The following is a 19,401-nucleotide window of genomic DNA, read 5'->3' as shown; positions in this document are numbered from 1 at the left end:
ACCGGGCCGTATCTGACGAAATTCGGAATCTTGTGTCCATAAAAGGCGATGATCACCGTACCAGTATTCTTGATTCTTTTAACGGTGAGAGCCAAGGGGTTTCTTGGATTGACTATGTTCTTCTACAGCTCCGTCGGACCATCTGCTACGTCAATGTTCCTTATCACTCCCTTGCACGTGTTGTGAGGTGCAGCCTCATATGCATTGATCTCGAAGCTGCATCCATCCAGGCTAATTGACCTTATTCTCACATATTCCTCAGCATTCTCTCCTTCGAGCATATGATGTCTGATGCAATGTGGTGCCAGCTCAGACCAGTTGCTTCAACGATGGTTTTACCTGTCTTGGTGGAGCCAATCTTGCTAATATTGAGTTCGCCGCGTGGTCGTAGTATGATTTTAAAGTGATCTTTCGGCAAGTATTGCATTCGGGACGCTCTGGCGGTCCTGTTCTTGACTCGACTGCCGTTCTCGAATGTTCTAGGCGACGTAGCCGTATGAGGCCTAGCTCCTGCTGAATTCTCGCTAACACTGGATCTGGTCGAAATTAGCCTAGAAACTGCTGCCTGCCATCCGTACTCTTCGGTGCACTCGTCGGGAGGTAGTTCCTCCCCTTCCATGATTACTTGCATGTCTGACTCGCCTCCAATCACCGCACTCAGACGGCACCTGGCCTAGCGCGGCGGCGGCGATGGGGGCTCGAAAAGGTCTCTTAAGATTCAAAAATTCCACCCACCGTAGAAATCCTGGTGTCGACATAATCCTCTCGGTGCTAAGCGTCGATTTAAGTAACCAAACCAAGGGTACACTCTGATTAACGGGTCAAAACCGATGTTGAAAGCGGGACCCGATCTTTCTCCCCGTTCTTCGATGCTTCTTCTTCTTTTTCTGTCCCACATGTTCACATCAGAAGTAAATTGGCTTGTCTCCAGGTGTCTTCCACGCATTCGGATCGCGATAATTGAGAGTAGCACAATGGCATTGGAGAGGCTTGAAGGTGGCCGAAGGGTAAAGGTCAGGATGGTTCACAGAACAGATGGTATAACTGTCGACGTTTGCCAGTTGTTGGCGAACAACTGATTGCATATAAGCGATATGGTCCGTTCGAAATGACTGGGCTCCCCTCGCATGAAGTGTGCGGGCGATGCGGCTTAGATTCAGGTGAGAGTCTCTGACGTTGAAGGCTTAGTCGCTATACGAACATCCTCACACGTTGATTTCAATGCTGCGTTCGGAAGGCGGGTGAAGTTGTGGGCGATGCGGCGGCTTTTAGCATCTACGAAAGGTCAACATTCAGCAATAATCCCCTTGACTGTCGCAGATACATTAAACAGAATCAGGTTAAAGGTGTCGTCTGCGATTCCTTTCAGTACGTGCGCGACCTTATTGACTTGTGTCATCTTGGTGTCAACTTTTTGGTAAAGGGCCAGCACATCCTGAATGTACGTCAAGTATGACTCGGTAGGCGTCTGCACACGCGAGACAAGTTGTTTCTTCACGGCACGCTGGTAGCCTGCAGTTTGGGCAAACAACTCGCGAATTTTTGTGTTACATACGTTCGAGCTTGCGAGCTCCTCTTCGTTGTTACCGAACCATGCTGTCGTAGTTCCCTTTAATTAAAATATTACGTTTGCCAGCATCAAGGTCGGCTCGCACTTCTAATGTGCGCTTACGCACTCATAGACTCAAATCGAGTCGTCGACGTCGTCGCCATCAGCGCCAGAAAAGGTCCCAGGATCAGGCGTAGAGCCAGTATGACGGCTGGCATGGCGGCCGCCGCTGACGCAGTTTCACCACCAGAAGACATGCCTATAGAGTGGCGACTTGGCGACCGCTTCGGAGCTCCGTCTTGCCTCAGACCCCAAGCATTTCCACCAAGATATTACGTGGAGGCAGACACAACAGGGAAACGCATTTACGATGTATTTACAAGGAGAGGAAGCACTGGAACATATGGTCGAATGTGCGCGCAAGATCAAAAGCATCTTTTTCATCGACGCTCCTCTAGAGGAATATTACCGTAACAACATTTACGTATAGCGCTATAGTTGTTTCATTGCGTAATTCCATACGAAAGACAGCCGACAATCGGCACATACATAGTTGTAGTACAGATAGCTCTAGAGGCATGCGTCAATAGCAGGAGCAGCAGCGGTGGCGGCGGAGGCGGCGGAGGCGGCGGAGCAGCAACAGCAGCTAGTTGCACTTGTTACCAACTAACTCGGGTCGCACTGTCAATAGCGCTACGTGGGTGGATGGCACCTGAACATCACTAGTCATAAAGGGAGGCTGTCGAAAGCACCCAGTACAGTCAAGGATGCTTTGACGCAGCCTATTGAACATATCAGAAGAGTGGCTTTGTTTTAGGGCTCTTACTGGTGAGCAAAAGTCACAGATACTCAATCGGAGCCCGTTGTAGACAGTGCTGGAAGGAAAGGCCGGGTGGTTAACAAAACTTTATTCAGTTTTAGCCCTAGAAGTGGGACGGAGAGCAGGGAATGAAAGAGAAAGCTATGTCTCTGAAATGCGTCAAGACTTTCGGGAAAACTGCAGGAACCAAGTTCTACTTATTTATGACAATCAACGATTGTCATAAATGAGCAGTATGCACCACCGAAGCAATCTTATCAAGTTCGCAGTGCTGGTAATTGTGCAGGTAATAGTTTTCTTGTTAGCACTTTTTAAACAGCATTTCAGCAGAAGACACGTGGACCTGGTGGTTTGCACTGTAACGTATGTTCTAGCCAACACCATGGTCCCAGCACGCCACCTTCGAGATATCTCAGCGCGCGGCAAGTAACCATGGCTGCCGCCATATCTCGGAGTTGATTCTAAGGAATGGCGCATTTCTCGGTCATACGTCGCTTCCGGAGAGCGTTAATGGCGGCATTTTTGTTTCGGTTTCATCAGAAAGGGCAATTTTCTAAAGCTATTTACGAGCGTTCCGTTCGTACTTCAAGATGTAAAATTTTGTATGGATGCACCTCTATATCTATAATATCTTACTCTAGATTACTTGCACAACATTGCAAAGCAGGAACAGAACACCGTGGATTTTATAGCATCGGCGCTAACATTCTGCTAGGATACAACTAGTACACTTCTCTGGGGAAGCGCTCTAGAGATTTGTAACCTCAACCGTTAACTGTAAGTAGATCTAGAGCTTCGTAGTTCCTTGAGCGGCTCTCAAGGACAATGCGCGGGGAAGAGCCTCAATTCGATTTCAGGTGCTTACAGAAATGAAGTTCCCCCAAGTAGCAAATGGGCTTTCAAGGAACGTACGCAACTCAAGCCACGACAACTGTCCTCTGAAAGCGGCTTTCTATGTCGCCTAATTTGTTTAACTTTTTTTTTCTCTTTTTGTGCTGCAATAAGACAACGTGTTCTCATGTGGGGAAACTCTACGCTGCAGGCGGGCTTCTCTCCAACTTTACAATATAAAGTTTTCCATGCCTGTTTCTTCTTCTTTATTTTTTTCAACCACGGTAAATTTACTTACAGCTTCGGCTCCCCTCTCGAGTCAGTGGCCACTGTACCTAGCTTACTCGTCCTTTTTCTGTTAACTCCTATAAAGGCATAGAGTACCGGAAACAGTACGTCGGCGAGTTACCGAAACGCGCAAGAATGAAGTCGCTTAACTTGACCTCTCCGAGTAGAACTTCCTGGAGGAAAATCTGTTTATCGCGCTCATCGGCCCGGCAGCAGGGTGGGTGATGCAGTGTTCCGGCCACAAATATACAAACGCACGCTGGCAAACGTGGGGCTGAAAGCTCGTTTGCCGCAGGCTTATAGAAGCCGAGGCAAACTTTGACAAATGAGCCGGACACTCTAGGACAACGTGGACGTGAGCTGCGATACAAGTAGGAAACGTCGCAGCACTCAGGAAATGTAGACAGAGAAAGGAAAGCGTCAGAGAGAGAAACAAAGAAGGAAGCGTAGATACGAGAAAGATAAGTGTAACTCCTTCGAGAAGTGCACTCGTACAGCGCGCTTACATAATTATTTCTGCTTTTAGGGACACTAGGGAAGGAAGGAAAATGATAGCTCTTATCGTGAAAGAAACTTTGTGAAATAGAGATGGAAACGCATAAACGACATGCCGGGCACGTGCTGTTTATGCATTGGTGATGAGAAAGCCAACAAGCTCTGGGGAACGGGACAGTGCTGGCGCTGTTAAGTTGGAACGGGGGGCACGTGTCGTAAAAGATGTCTACAACATGTAGAGTGATTGTACTGCAATCCCATAAGTAGTCGTACGTTTTCAGAGAATTGATTGATAGTTTATGTCTGTTAAACATGAATGCATGTTGAAGAGCGACGTGGAATCGTTCTTTAGCAGGTGTCTAAGCGTCATGCAATTGCGAGTGTAGGGATTGATGTTGGAATTAGTTAAATGTTGCACTTGCAGCGAAAACTATTAAGCGAAAAACGCACTTCAATACTTTCGGAATTGTTTAGCGTAGAATTAATGCTGATGCCGCATCAGCCAAACGAAGGGCAACCTTTATCTTCACCCTTGATATGCTTATTTTCTTGGGCTTTCTTTTACACCTTAATGGCTAAAACTTGCTATTTATTTATTTATTTATTTATTTATTTATTTATTTATTTATTTATTTATTTATACTGCAGCCTCAATGACGCTATTGCAGGAGTGGTATGAACGATAAACATACAAACATTTATAAATAAGTTTGCGTGAATTGTTTCAGTGGTAGTGAATGGATGTTGCCCGCTAATGACTTCCAGATTTCACTGGTTGATGGAAAAAAACTGTGGTAAAGAAATCAGTGCGGACAAAAAAGTTGCAATATTTAGAGCGTGTGACTCCTCGTACGTGAGGGTTTGGAAAAAGTGAAATAGTTCTAGAGACTAGAGGTGCGGAGATTTGATTAACTTGTGAAGGAATTCTAGACATTCAAGTTTGCGATGCTCTGCAATAGGAGTGAGACCAAGTAAGGGAAGAGAATTAAACGGCGAAAATTCCTTGTCATTTCTCCTGTAAATAAAGCGCACTACATTTTTTGTTTCAGTGATTTTAGTTTTTTTGAGGTGGCAGTGTTTGTATGGATTCCATGCAACGCAGGCATATTCGAGGATGGGGCGAATGAGGGTTTTATATGTTAGAAGTTTAATTTCTTGAGGAAGAAGACGCAGCGTACGACCTAAGTAACCTTGTGTTTTAATGGCCTTGTTACAGGTGACATTAATGTGTTCCGACTATGCCAAATCGTGTGTTGGCAGGATACTTAAGTACTTGAATTAGAAGACCCTGTTTAAAGTAATATTGTTGTGGCACAGGCAAAGAATGAAGGGGATGAGCGTCGTGTAAAGGACACGGAGACAGTTTTAAAAAAGTTGATATTCATTTGCCATGCTTTGGACCAGTTGAGAAGCCAGCAAAATAATTGTTACGGACAATATCACACAATATGGTGGTAAAGCTGGGTGCAAGTTCTAACGCAGAAAGATTATCGTGACCAACGAGATCAATGGGAAATGGATCCACAAAGAAAACGAGAATCAAAAGATGCCCCGCGACACCTTCCGACCGAAGATCACCGTAGACCAAGGGGACTCGTTCATCAGCAAGTAATCATATGGAGACGGCTGAGGACCGGTACGGCTTACACGCCAGCTCTACAACTGGTTTTCTAGCACAAGATGCTCTGCATCGCAGCTACAGGTCCCTGCTGTAAATGCGCGCATCCTAGTAATGGCCCGTCGAATTTCGTTGAAGATTGTTGCCATTACTCCGCTAAGGCATGAACTCATCGAGAACCTGCGTTTGCGAATTCGATCCGGCAGCCTTGACAAATGGCGTCACACACAACGACCGCCAGGCGAGGTCAACGTTGTCTTGGAGACCATTTTAAACTTTATTAACAAAGCAGGACTTAAAGGGAAGCTGAAGAGTCTGTCGAATTCAATAAGACGCTCATATACGGATGCGGGAACCTTATAAACCATGTAGGTAAAATTTGGGGGTTTTTTTTCAATTAGGAGCGACGTAATCGTCGGTTAAAATTGCGCTGTAGCTCCGCCCCCCGTCGAATGCCGCGCGCTGCTGCTGACGCTGACGATGCGAGCGGAGACCGGAAACCGCGGTGTTGTGACGTCAACTCTAGTGTTTTGTTCCTTCGCAGCCTGCGCGACCGTGCCTGACCGTGCTTGTTTCTGCGTGCGTGCCATCGTAATCTGCTTCGATCGACCCTGCATTCCTTTGTTGGTGCGTCTGCGTGTATGTAGAGTGGTAGTCAACGTGCGCAACATCAACTGAAGTGGTGGGCCGATCATGCCGGCTTTCTGTGCATCCTACGGTTGCACGAGCACCAGCAGCCGCGAAGATGTTGTCTTCCATTGCTTCCCACAAGACAAGAAGCTTTTAACGAAGTGGAAGACTGCTGTGAAGCGAAACAATTTCAAGCCCTCAAGAACAACAGTGCTGTGCTCCAACCACTTCCGTGACGACGATTATCACGAGAATTTATCATTAAAACGTGCGTTGGGTTTGCCAGTCAAGTCGGCTCGTCTAAGGCCCGGCGCAGTGCCGTCAGTGTTCGCGTACACAAGGAGCGTACACACGAACTCGCCCAAACCTGGATTTTGATTTACTGCGAGCTCCTTCGTGTTAGCACGCTGAACGGAAGGTGCATGTTTATCTCCCGCCCTTGACGCAAGTTTCGTCGCAAAGCGCCGCAAATTTTCTATTTGCACGTGTGTTGTAAAACAGCCTGCATGCAGCTACCATAACGCAGTGCAAATGTAGAGTTTGCATGTGCTGGAAAGCCGGCGCACGCCAGGACGCTACGCTCCCCCCTTCTCTCGCGCACAGCGAGAAACCGACCGTCTCACGTAGCCGACGGAATTTGCCGCGTTTACGACTTCGGTTACGAGTAGTGTACGGATGGCGCACAGATGAAGGTCACTACACGTACTGCATGAACCGGGAAGCTTTTCACGCGTTTAAACCGTCTTTGTAGATTGCCGACAGCTTTGGACAGCGCACAAATGCCGACGATCGTATCCCCGCTTACGTTCCACGAGGAGGCATGCAGGAACACAACACTACAGTTGTTTGACCGGAAACGAGCTCACTAGATCGGCGAAAGATCGGCGAGATCACTAGATCGCTTTGCAAAAAAATTACCGACGATTACGTTACTTCCTAATGCGAAATTTGAGCGCAGCAAATAAGCTGTTTCACCTTTTGGATAGATTGAGGCAAAGAAATCGAGCAACACATGTATGCGCTATCACATAATTTTTTTTATTTTTCACACGTATTCCTTTAACAAAGACTCCACTAACAGTTCTTGACAGTCATGAAGGAAGCTTTGTGGTCGGAGAAATAGACTGATATATGTTCGACTTGGTACACCAATGCTTGATTCTCAAAGACGAGATCTATACAAGTGCCTCGCGAGGTTGTCACAGCCGTGGGGGAAGCAGAGGCTAAGCGCCGCCGCCGAGAAGACCCTGCCGTTCGCGCCGCCGAAGCGGAGGCTCATCGCCGCCGTCGAGAGCAACCAGCAGTAAGCGAGGCTGAAGCAGAAGCTCATCGCCGCCGCCGAGAAGACCCTGCAGTTCGCGCCGCCGAAGCGGAGGCTCATCGCCGCCGTCGAGAGCAACCAGCAGTAAGCGGAAGCGGAGGGAGGCGGCGTGTACACCCAGCGGCAAACGATGGGGGCAGAAGCGCGCGCAGCAAGCGGACAACACGATAAAGGGAGGAGGGAAGAGATAGCAGCGACTGACTGATGCCGCTGACGGCGATAGTGAGTCAACCCCAGCTATCCGCCACACAAGAACAGGGGGGGGGGGGACCCTTTCCTCCTCTTTCTGCATGGCGGCGACGGTGTTCTATGCAGTCACGTTATCTTGACTCTCTAGCGGCGTCAGCGGCATCCAGCGGTATCAGTCGGTCGCTGCTAGCGCTGGGGGGATGAAAGGGGGGCGGAGCTGGTTACGAGGCCGACGACGACGACGACGCCGACGACGACGCCGACGACGACGCGAAACCCAGGAACGCACGCCAAAGAGCTGCGCTCTAAAAACATACTCACCAAAGAGCATTTCCAACACGAGGAGATCCCAAGACTTCGCTTTCGTTCGCGTCGAAAGCACTGCTCGCACCAGCATCGTTTGCTTCTTCGAGAGGCCGGCTCTTCGCAATCGGCTCGTACATGTAGGGAGTAACGCCCAACTCCTCAGAAAAACGCAGTCTCTCTAAGTTTTTCATTACCTCTTAATTTTCCATTACAGCACCAAACTACCTGGCACTGCGCTTCATGTGTAGCGGCAGCGGTCGGTCACTAGAGTTGACGTCACGAGGCGCCCCACCAATCACAGGCGGAAACGAGACGCGCGAGGTGGGCGTGTCCGCTGCTGCATTTTTCGTCGAAATAAAATATATTTGCGCTTTCTTTCGCTCAATTTCGATACAATATTTGAATTCGGAGGGTTGAAAACCATTATGTACGCATGTTCACTCATTTTTTCTGGAAAACCTTCAGCTTCCCTTTAAGGAAGTCCCCAGAGTTGGTAACCCCTTATCCTAACAAAACCAACCCCTCCACTCCTCCGTCCAGGGATCGATCCTGTGATATAATTAGGTCAAGATGCTTCTCCATATATATAGTTGTTCTGTTCGAATAGATTGCACCACTTGAAAAGATCGGATAAAACGAATCAATTGCTTATTGCACTGCCAGCGGCACTGGCAGTGCCTTGGGCCGATTTCGGACAGGGGCGAAACAAGCCTCCTAATATTTCCGAAGATATTGAGGACTACGTTATGCAGCATTGCTTCCCTAGATTTTTCAAGTTACGGAAATGGCTTCCGCTCAAATCTTAACGTGAGAGGGAAGCTATATTAAGCGTCTTCTCAAAATTGCTTCAACATTAAGCATACAATTTTCCCCGGCAATGGACCAATTCATTTTCTTCATATTTTGTTAAAATATCTGCGAATTCTGTAAGTATTTTTTGGTTGGACAACCAACCTTTTATCAAAATTCGACAGTTAATTTGTCAAAAGCCGCAAAGTATAGTTTTAGCGGGTTACTAAGCCAATAGGTTGCACTGAGTACTTCAAAGAAATGTCTAGCAGAACAAAATCAAGAATGTGACACAATTGGCTTGCATAAATATTTCATAAAGAAAGCAATCATTGATTGCATTACAAAGATATGAAGCGTTGTCAAGAGTACTTCCACTATGGTCTCTGCCAAAACATTTACTTAAGGGGCCCTAAAACACTTTTTATCGAACTAGAGAAAGGCATTTAAAGTTAAAACGTACTATTTCAGGAATACTTTGCCGCAAGAAGTACTTCAGCGCGTTCAGCAGAAGTGGAGTTATTGGCAATCAAACGCGACCCCCGCTGTGCTCCCGTTCCTTCTTGAATGCCTTGCACTGCGATGGTTACGGCGGAGTGGGGCGTGCTCAGAACGACCCGCCTTCTAAAGGACACCCTGGCGCGCAGTTCAAGTTTCATTTTGGATGTTAGCGTAGACACCCCGACTTCTGATTTTGGTGCCTACGACACCCTAAAATATAAGCCAAAGTCCGTTGCCCCCAGCGAGCCGCAGTGCGCTTGCACATTGGATTCGTGGAGCCACACCACGGCCGCCACGGTATCTACTCTATGTAGCTGACCGCAGACACCAATATTCGCGTGTGCGAATCCGCTTTATTATCAAATAAAGCGTAAGGTTCCCTTATTAAGAGAGTAAAAAGCCAGGCTTTTACTGAAAACAGGGCATTTTAGAGAAAGGTGACGTAGCGATCAGCTTCAGCCGTGGCGATGCTGCGGAATTAGATCATGGAGTTTGTGGGCCTCTCCTCACCTCTCTGCCTTACAGGAGGGTGTTCTAAACCACACTAGATTACTCTACGCAGCATTCAATTACCCCATCGCCAGCTTCCAACACGGGATACTCGGCTCCTGTGGAGAAATTATGGCGTATATTCCCGGATTTATTTTGGACTGGATCCCGAACGTAATTTTCAATCTTAAGTCATTTTTCTTTTTTATTGATATGCTATAAGGAGATGTTGACGCACAATTTAAGGTGCAGGCTACTCCTTATCTCATCAATGGTTCCATCGTACAATATAAAGGGTTCAACATTACATATGAGGTAATTAATCTCCTATGTGGGCAGAACCTCAGTTTTGAATTTACCGACGAGATGGGGACGTGGTGCGTTCAGAGAAGGCATGAATCGGAATAACGTAACATATGTTCGCGAGTACCGTAAGTTTTGAAGGATTACACGGTTCCCGGCAACATTATTACAAGCAATAAAGGCGAGAAAAGTCTTCGTCCACCTTTGTGCAAGACGGGACAGCTTAGTGCGTCTTATTCCTCCAGTTTTACCATGCAGAAGCGCCTGTCCACATCTTCTCAACCGAAGACAGTGCCTTAGACTTCCTACAACAAATGTATTGCACTCAAACATTGCTGTCACATAGCAGGATTAGCGCTATCGTGTGTGTTTTGAATGCATGGTGCTTAAGCGGACATGGGGAATGCGTGTATCGAGACCTAAGACCCTGGAAATGTAACTCAACGATGCAACTCGAAATGCTGGAAATATGTACCTGCGACTTCCTGCACCTTATCTATACACAGCACATCTCACAGAGCGCGAATTGAGGATTATACAAGAGCTGTGCCCCCGAAGAGGTAGTACGAGAGTACGTATACTAGAAAAGCAGTTCTTCACGGATTTGAATTATTTCCGATTGCTTTCGCTTGAGTACATTCTTCCCGCTGGAATATAGCGGGCGTCGTCTGAGATATTCACGACTAGGCTACTGCGTTTGCGCAGCCATAGCTCAATTCGGTAACCCTTTCTTTTTTCAGATTCTTGACTTGCTTCCACCGCTTTATCGGCGACTCGTGTAATCCGCGTGAACAAACCAGTAGTATCATGTACATAAGTTATGCCGTGGACAAGACGTCATCTTCGATGCAACATAGCCTCGCGTTTTCGCATAAAGTAAATTCGGTTCTAACTTTCACGTATAAGTTTTTAACGCACGTTATTTGGTTACCGAGAATTTTGAGCAAACTGGGTTTCTTCTGTATCTTTCTAGAGAACTACATAAGTACTGCATCATCAATACCTAGTATTTGATCCCATCTATTTTACTGTCATCAATTAAATTTATTTAGATGTTGAGCTATCACGCGGCACAACACGACAAAGCGGCGCATCGCTGTGAAACACTTCGAGTAATAAAACTCTGACAAGGCCACAGAGTGAGAGGGATCCTCATGTTTAGTAAATGCGCAATTTAAGCAGCGATGTGCATAAAACACAACGGAGCTCTACCACACTCGATACGGCAAACTCACAGTAGTCTTAATAAAGGGGCTTTTGTTTTGCCGAGTGGTCCATATCTACACTCGCATTTTGTTCTCAGACAATATATAGGCAAGTTTAGAAGAGCCCAAATACATTTTTCTTAAAGAATTACGGCACCACCAATCTCACGATGACCATGAATACTAATTCTAATAGCATTCGAACAATGTAGCGACACGCCGTATTCCTTAAGTGGTTTAGTTAACACGGGTAGTGGTAATTATGGATGTTCATTGCTTCGCTCGGCTATATGCCACATACTTTGATAGATTTCCACTGTGCTATGGCACTCGCTTTCCAACGTAACCAGTGAGCATGGCGGCATGACGACGACTGTATGACGCCGAAGAAGCACAAAGGAACAGCGAAGAAAGAACGATGTCGATGGGACGACAAAAGCGGTATAACGACGACGGCATGACGTGTCTGTTCTTGAATGATGACGATGGTGTAACGACAACAACGTGACCACGACGACATGTGGAGATGAAATGGCAACGATTATGCAGACAATCACGTGACAAAAATTATGGGGTTTTACTTGCCAAAACCACTTTCTGATTATGAGACACGCCGTAGTGGAGGACTCCGGAAATTTCGACCACCTGGGAATCTTTAACGTGCGCCTAAATCTAAGTACACCGGTGTTTCCGCATTTCGCCCCCATCGTAATGCAGCCGCCATGGCCGGGATTTGATCCCGCGACCTCGTGCTCAGCAGCCCAACACCATAGCCACTGAGCAACCTCGGCGGGTGATCGCGTGACAACCACGGTGTGACGACAAACCGGTTCAAGAACTGAAATGAGGACCATGACAGGACCGTGATGGCATGACGAGGGTGGCATGACAACGGGTGTATGATAGCATCTGTCGGACGACGACGCAATGACGACAATGACGGGACAATGGAGGCATAATAACGATTGATTGATGATATGATGAGGTTAGAATGATGAAGACGGAGTGGCGTCGATGGAGTGACGATAAGGACGACGGAATCACGACAATGAGAGGACATTACAGAAGGGAGGACTAGAGTAAAACGACACGTGATGACGATGACATCATGAGAACGGCATGACGACGACTGTATGACGACTATGACAAAGGACGACGGTGTTTCGAGAGCCGGATGTCGAAGTTTAAATGACGACGAGGGTATGACCACGACTGCGTCATGGCGATGGCGTGACCACGAATGCATGAGATGACGATGATGCAATGACGGCGATTGTGTGGAACGGCTTGATGGCAATACGATGATGACAACTGTATGAGGACAATGGCCTAACGATGACTCTGTCATAAGATCTGAGCGACGACGCCGACGCAACGCTGACGCCATGACTAATGTCATTTTAGGAAGGTGGTGGGTCAACGACCGCATGACCACGACAGTATGACGACGATGGCATGACCACTGAAGCATGACAACGACTGCCTAAGCACACACAGACAACACCGGCATAATCGTCATTTAATGACGACAGTATGAATAGGATAAAATAACCAAGAAAGACTGACGTCGATGGAACGACAAAGGCCGTACGATGACGATGGTATGACGTCAATGGGATGACGTTACTGAAGTGATGACAGTGGTGAAACGACAGCGTGACGACGATGGCATAACGAGAGTCGGAGAACAAAGCTGGAACGACGATGCTGTATTGACCTTGACGGCTTCGCGACCACGAACACATACTTAGTGGCCGAAGCATTTAGGCAACTTGGACCAACTCTGCTCCGACTAAACCAAGCCGAATTATTTTCCTATGATAAAACGGGTCACATGCTTTATTTATTGACCATATCACGCGAATAGACAACAAAGCCAAAAAATATGGTCTGCATAGCCTTGAGTGGTGCTTAATGACGCTCCTGAAATCAAATCTAGAACACATGCAAAAATACCCAGGAAACTGGACAGGAGAATAATTGGTTAGTTGAATAGTAATTGTTGGAACCTGCGCATAACGCAGAAGATGAGGGTTCAGCTTCCAAAGGCAGCTAGTTATATCTCCGTGAGCATTAATTCTTTTCTTTCTTAGTTCTTCCTGCCCATCAAATAAACGCATAAATAATTCCCCGTTCCTTCGCTTGCAAACATTTTCTTTTGGCTTAACGTGATCTTGACCATTAGAAATCTGGCTCTTTGGCGATATATATAGATCCGTCAAGCATATATAGGGGTTTTGTGCGTCGCTGATCTAAATTAATGTTTAAAAGTTAATTGCGTCAGAAAATGGGTAAAGTACGACTTACACACAAGATATAGACATGATAGTTTCGGATTGTTATTCGAATATGCAAGAAAGCGTAAATTGGTTACGCGGAAACTGAAAGAAAAGGTCCTTTTCCCACTTCTGTTCTAGGTCTTTTTGTGAGGTCAGGACCGCTAGGTTGGGGTATCGTTAGCACAGCCTAAATCCTCGTTCTTGTAGGCTCTTAGGCTAGTGTAAGTGCGTTGTAGAAGTAACTGAATTTCTCAATGTAAAAGGCGTCAGAGAATTCGTAAAGTAAGAATCACACACAACGTAAAGACATGTTAGCATCGGAATGCAATTCGATTATACGAGTTAACATAACTATGCTACGCGGAAACTCAAACAGAAACCCCTTTTCCAGCCACCGTGGTTTGGATAAGCACGCCGCAACATATTCCGACCAAAAAGAGGATAACAGCTTAGCTGGTAAAACGAGATTTCAAGCATAAACGTACTCACTGCCACTGATAGGTTCACATTGCATTCCATGCTTATTGTTGTGGTCGCTAATTACAATTAGGGCTACGCATTCCTAAAGGTGCTTGCGCTTTTGTTCTACATAGCTCTGCTGCATACGAGCCTCGGTGGAGCCATGCTTCGTATTACCTGCTCTATATCCGATCCTATATCTAGTACGAGCTATGGAAAGAAGAATGATGGGTGTAACATTAAGAGAAAAGAGCAGATTGGGTGAGGAAACAAACGCGAGTTCATGACATCTTAGCTGAAATCAAGAAAAAGAAATGGGGGGGGGGCATGGGCAGGACATCTAATGAGGAGGGAAGATAACCAATGGTCATTAAGAGTTACGGAATGAATTCCAAGGGAAGGGAAGCGTAGCAGAGGGCGGCAGAAAGTTAGGTGGGCGGATGAGATTAAGAAGTTTGCAGGGACAACATGGCCACAATTAGTACGTGATCGGGGTAGTTGGAGAAGTATGGGAGAGGCCTTTGCCCTGCAGTGGGCGTAACCAGACTGATGATGATGATGATGATCATCATCATCATCATCTAGTACGACTGCTTTCTGGAGCAAATCGATAGTCATGGAGTGCCTTTGACTACTTGTCTACATCTTGGATGACCGAATAACTTTATATGTATAGGTTTGTCCTGGAAAAATAGGGCCGATCTTTAAGACAAGTGACTTTATTGATATATCCTGAGGAACTTCATTTGCTCCCCATTCAAGTTGGTGGCTCTGCAAAAAGACGGGACCGGGAAGTGGCAACTCTCTGGGACGTCGCAGGCCCTCTGGACGGCCTGTAGTTGGTACATGAATTCCGAGCTCTTCAAATGGGCGTCCCACTTGGACTTTTATTGAAGTTCGGGGCCCGCTTTGTACGGGCACAGCCAGAGCATGTGGTCGAAGGAGCAGCATTCGTGACCGCAGTTGGAGCACGACTGTGAGAAGTTGGGGTCTATCCAACTAAGCGCTCTTGGGGTGACATACGATCTTATCTGTAAGAGCCCGAAAGTAACGGCTTGAGCCCTGTTCAGTTTCGTGCTGGGGGGAGGGAATTTCCTCCTGCTTTTCTGTAAGGCGACGTAATTTCGTGATGGGCGGTAAGAGGATCTTTCAAGGTGCGATCCTGTAGGAAAGCCGGACAGTCAGCTCGGGCGCGGTTCGTGAATTCACGCACCAGGCATTTGGCCAGCTCGTTAGGGTAGCAAACCGCTTGATTAGTTATATCGTTCACGTGGGCCGGGAACCACGCTATGCCACAACGTCCAGTTTCTTCGCTCGTAGTACTACGAAAGGTTCCGTTGACGATGCCGACTGCGTGTTTAAAAACTAGAGCACACGAGAAAGCCCTGACCCCGCTGCGCAAGCTAGAGAAAATGGTCGTTGGGCCTTTTGCGGCTGGAAGAGTCAAGGCTATCGCGATTTCCTCCGCCTCCTTCGCGTCTTTAGTGTGGTCTGCCCCGGCGCCAATAAGTGATCCGCGCGCGTCAGCGACCGAGATTAAAAACCGGTCTTCGCTGACGAAGAATGTATCTGCCGCGGAAGGATCGATTTGTTGAAGGATGGTTCCAGCCCCTGCTCTACTGCGACCTTCGTTAGATGTGCCGCCCTACGGGCTCTACCTTTATACCCTCCCGGGCTTATTTTGACAGCGGGTATGTGTCGAGCAGTGCTCGTATAGGGAGTATACCAGCTTCATCAAGAATCTTAATGCCCGGCTTAGTTGACGAAAGCCTGGAGATCTGTACAATAGACTGTGCTTCGGTTGATTCGTCTGTAGCGTTGTGAACTGGGCGTTCGAGTAGTTTTACCGTGTTAGCGCATTGTGGAATACCGAGTATTTTTTTGATGCCGGACCGTATGAGCTTGTCGACTTTGTTCTTTTCGATTTCGCTCCATTTGAGGGACGATGCAGTGTAAGTAATATGACTGATAAAGAAAGCTTGGAAGACCCTGAGTAGGTTATACTCCTGATGTACCTCCCCTTTTGCTTGCGTTTCTTGTGTTCGCCTGCGCGCCTAGCTTGTTTAAGGCTTCTGATTACAGTCTTCGGCATGGATTAAGAGTCCTAAAATTTTGATGTAGTTCACCCTCGGAATGGGGTGGCCTCCTCGAGTCGTAATTTCGACTGGCACAGTTTCCAGAGGCTTGAGGTTCCTAACGACTTGCCTGGACTCTTTGTGGAGGAGGAGTTCGGATTGGGTCGCTCAAAGCTTGAGGCCAGTGCATGTAAGAAATTCTTCCGCTACCTCTATGGCCACCTGTAGAGACTGCTCTAGATCGGCCAGAGATTCCCTCGGGTACCAGAATCTGATGTCGTCTGCATTGATTGCGTGACCTATTTTTGGGAGCTCGGCCAGCCATTCGGAGAGTTTATGCATGGCGATATTGAATAGTAAGGGGGATAGGACCGAGCCCTGAGGGGTTCCGAAGCTGCCCAGTTCGTAAGGACCGCCCGAGATCGTGCTCAAAGGACCGCTTTCCTTTCCGATAGGAACGAGAAAGGGAAATGAAAGAATTTCCTCCCTAGGTTGAGAGAGGAAATTTTGTTCTAGGTGTGTTCGTCACCCACCTGATCAAAGACTTTAGCGAGGTCGAGTGCAATGATTCCTTGGCCGTCTGGCGTCACGTTTCACAATATCGATCTTTTCAGGAGGATCATTGCGTCGGTGCGTGGAGAGTCTCTTCCTAAAGCCTATTAGATTATGTCTAAATATTTCGTGGTTTTCTGGGCGTTCGACGATTCGATTATGTACTGCATGTTCGGCCACTCTGAAAATGCACGATGCTAGAGAGATGGAACTCAAGTTATTTATGTGCAGAGATTTCCCCAGTTTGGGGATGGGCACTACTGTGGTGGTGCGCCATTCCGACGGGACCTGCCCCGCGCTCCGCACCTCGTTTATCGTCCTGGTTCCGGAGGAATTCGTTCGTGACACCGTGCGGCCCGCGGCCCATCTTCCATTTCAGTTGAAGAGTACGTGTCTGATTTCCGAAATTGTGAAAGGTTCGTCTAAGAGTTACAAAAATTATTTGGTTAAGTATTTTTAAACGAGTAGAGTAAGCACAGGCACCTTACTATATTTTGTTCAGTTTACAGCAATGAAACGGGAATCAGTTGAACAGCGCAGTTTCACCCACGTCAGTACGTTTTATCCTGCAAAGATAATTCAAGCGAAATTGGATCCGGATCCCTTCAGCACAAATCTACGCATTCATATATTCACTCGACTAATAAACACTAGAATAATTTATTAGTGGGACTCGAGCAGTAGTGAAAACGCGTAGTGTTCGCCAAAACCGCCAATAAAGAATTTGCTTAAGCTTAATTTCATAATTTATGGGCGCCTTTGCCTTTTAAATTAAGGCGAAAGCCTTAGATGGCTCATGGGTCGGAAAATAGATGTCCGGCGTTATGGTACCACAAGTGATGGCACCAAAATGTATGGCACCAACATTCATAGGGTGAATTCATAGTTAGGGTCAATTACGTCACCAGTTTCTTTATAAGACGTGAAGCCGAGGCGCAGAAGAAGCCTCAGTGCGACCTTGGCGTTAATTATTGCAAAAGACAATTAAGGTACAGCTAATTAAGATAGCATTCTTTAGGCACACGAGTCCACGACCTTTGGTGGGAGTCCAACGCGCTTGGAGATATGGGCCAGCCGGCCATATTTGCAACTTGGATTAGAATTAACATCATGACGGTCGAGAGTAGAACCGACTACCTTTGGTATTAGTTGAGGGGAAGCGAATTAGGGCACAATTAATTAAGATAGAATGAATTGGAGCACATGAACCCATGACCATTAGTTAGCGTCTTTGGAGTGGAACCCTCGACCAACCCCAGCCTTTGGTGTTAAGGCGAAGTTAAAGCACTAGAACCGACGACCCAACATAGAGATATGGGCGAACCAGCCATATCTCAAACTTGGATTCCACTTGACATCGTGAAGGTCGAGAGTCGAACCCACTACCTTTGGATTTAATTAAGGTGAAGTGAATAAAGGCGCAGTTAGTTAAGGCAGATTGAATTAAAGCACTCGAACCTACGACCTTTGGAGGGAGTCGAACCTACTTGAAGATATGGGCGAACAGGCCTTTATTGAACTTCGATTTCGAATGATATCGTGAAGGTTGAAAGTCGCCCACACTACTTGGGTGGTTATTAAGGCGAAGTGAATTAAGGCACAGCTAAATAAGCCATGAATAATTGAGGCACTTTAATCCACGACCTTTCCTGGAAGTTCGACCCACGAGTTTTGGTGTTAATCAGGGCGAACTTAATTAGGGTACCGTTAATTAAGGTAGAAGTAATTAAGGCACTCGAACCCAAAACCTTTCGTAGGAGAAAACAACTAAAAGAAAATAATAATGCGTTCGATTGCGATTGTCGTGTAATCTAAAGAATGTGTCGTGAGCGCCCAGACTTTCGCCTTTTTTTTCAGCTATTTGCCCTAATGGCCCAGCTTGGGCGTTACATAGGGGGCCGAGGGGGGGGGGGGGCGAGAATAACAGTTGATATACATAGGTATAAGGCAACGTGCATGTAAGTCGAATATCCTTATATGAAGTCGTACGTGCTATGCAACCTTTACATCTCTTCTCATTCGACAAAATCATGCGCCAGTAATTCTTACATTATAAAACAATAATCTTACATCCTCTGACATCTGAAGAAATTTAAGAAGAAATATTAATTTTTCTAATTTCCGAATGTTTAATTAAGAGTTTGTTTGAATATAGTACGGTCAGTTATTTCGGCTATATTACTTGGGAGTTGATTCCATTCCGAAATGGCTACGTGCAGACATGAAAACTGCAATAGTTTCGAATGTGCAGATGGTTGTTCGACCTTAAATTCGTGATCAATTCGTGGGAATTTTCTTTTGGCTGTCAAGATGTCTACCTAAGAGAAGATATTTGGGTGATCAAACAGCTGATTGAGGAAAGTTACCGAGATATTTTTCTTCTAGTCTGCAATGGGATGAGTCCTAGGTCATGTTTTATTTCGGTGATGCTTGAATGTTGTGAATAATTACCTGCAATAATTCGCGCTGCCTTGTTCTGAAAAGATGCTAATTTGTTAACAAGATGCGTTTGGTGTAAGTTCCATATAATTGAGGCATACTCAATCATTGAACGAAGTACGGTGGTATATGCAAGAAACTTGGTATCACTATTAGCCTGACGAAGCGTATGACGAATGAAGCCAAGAGATTTGCATGCAGCGCAAGCAATAGAACCCACCAGATTATGCCAAGACAAAGTCGGGGAAAAATGAACACCTAGA

The sequence above is a fragment of the Dermacentor variabilis genome, chromosome 4 (genome assembly GCF_050947875.1).
Source record: "Dermacentor variabilis isolate Ectoservices chromosome 4, ASM5094787v1, whole genome shotgun sequence".
In the NCBI taxonomy this organism is placed as follows: Eukaryota; Metazoa; Arthropoda; class Arachnida; order Ixodida; family Ixodidae; genus Dermacentor; species Dermacentor variabilis.
The sequence above is the reverse complement of the archived record's forward strand: the minus strand, read 5'-3'. Positions refer to the sequence as shown.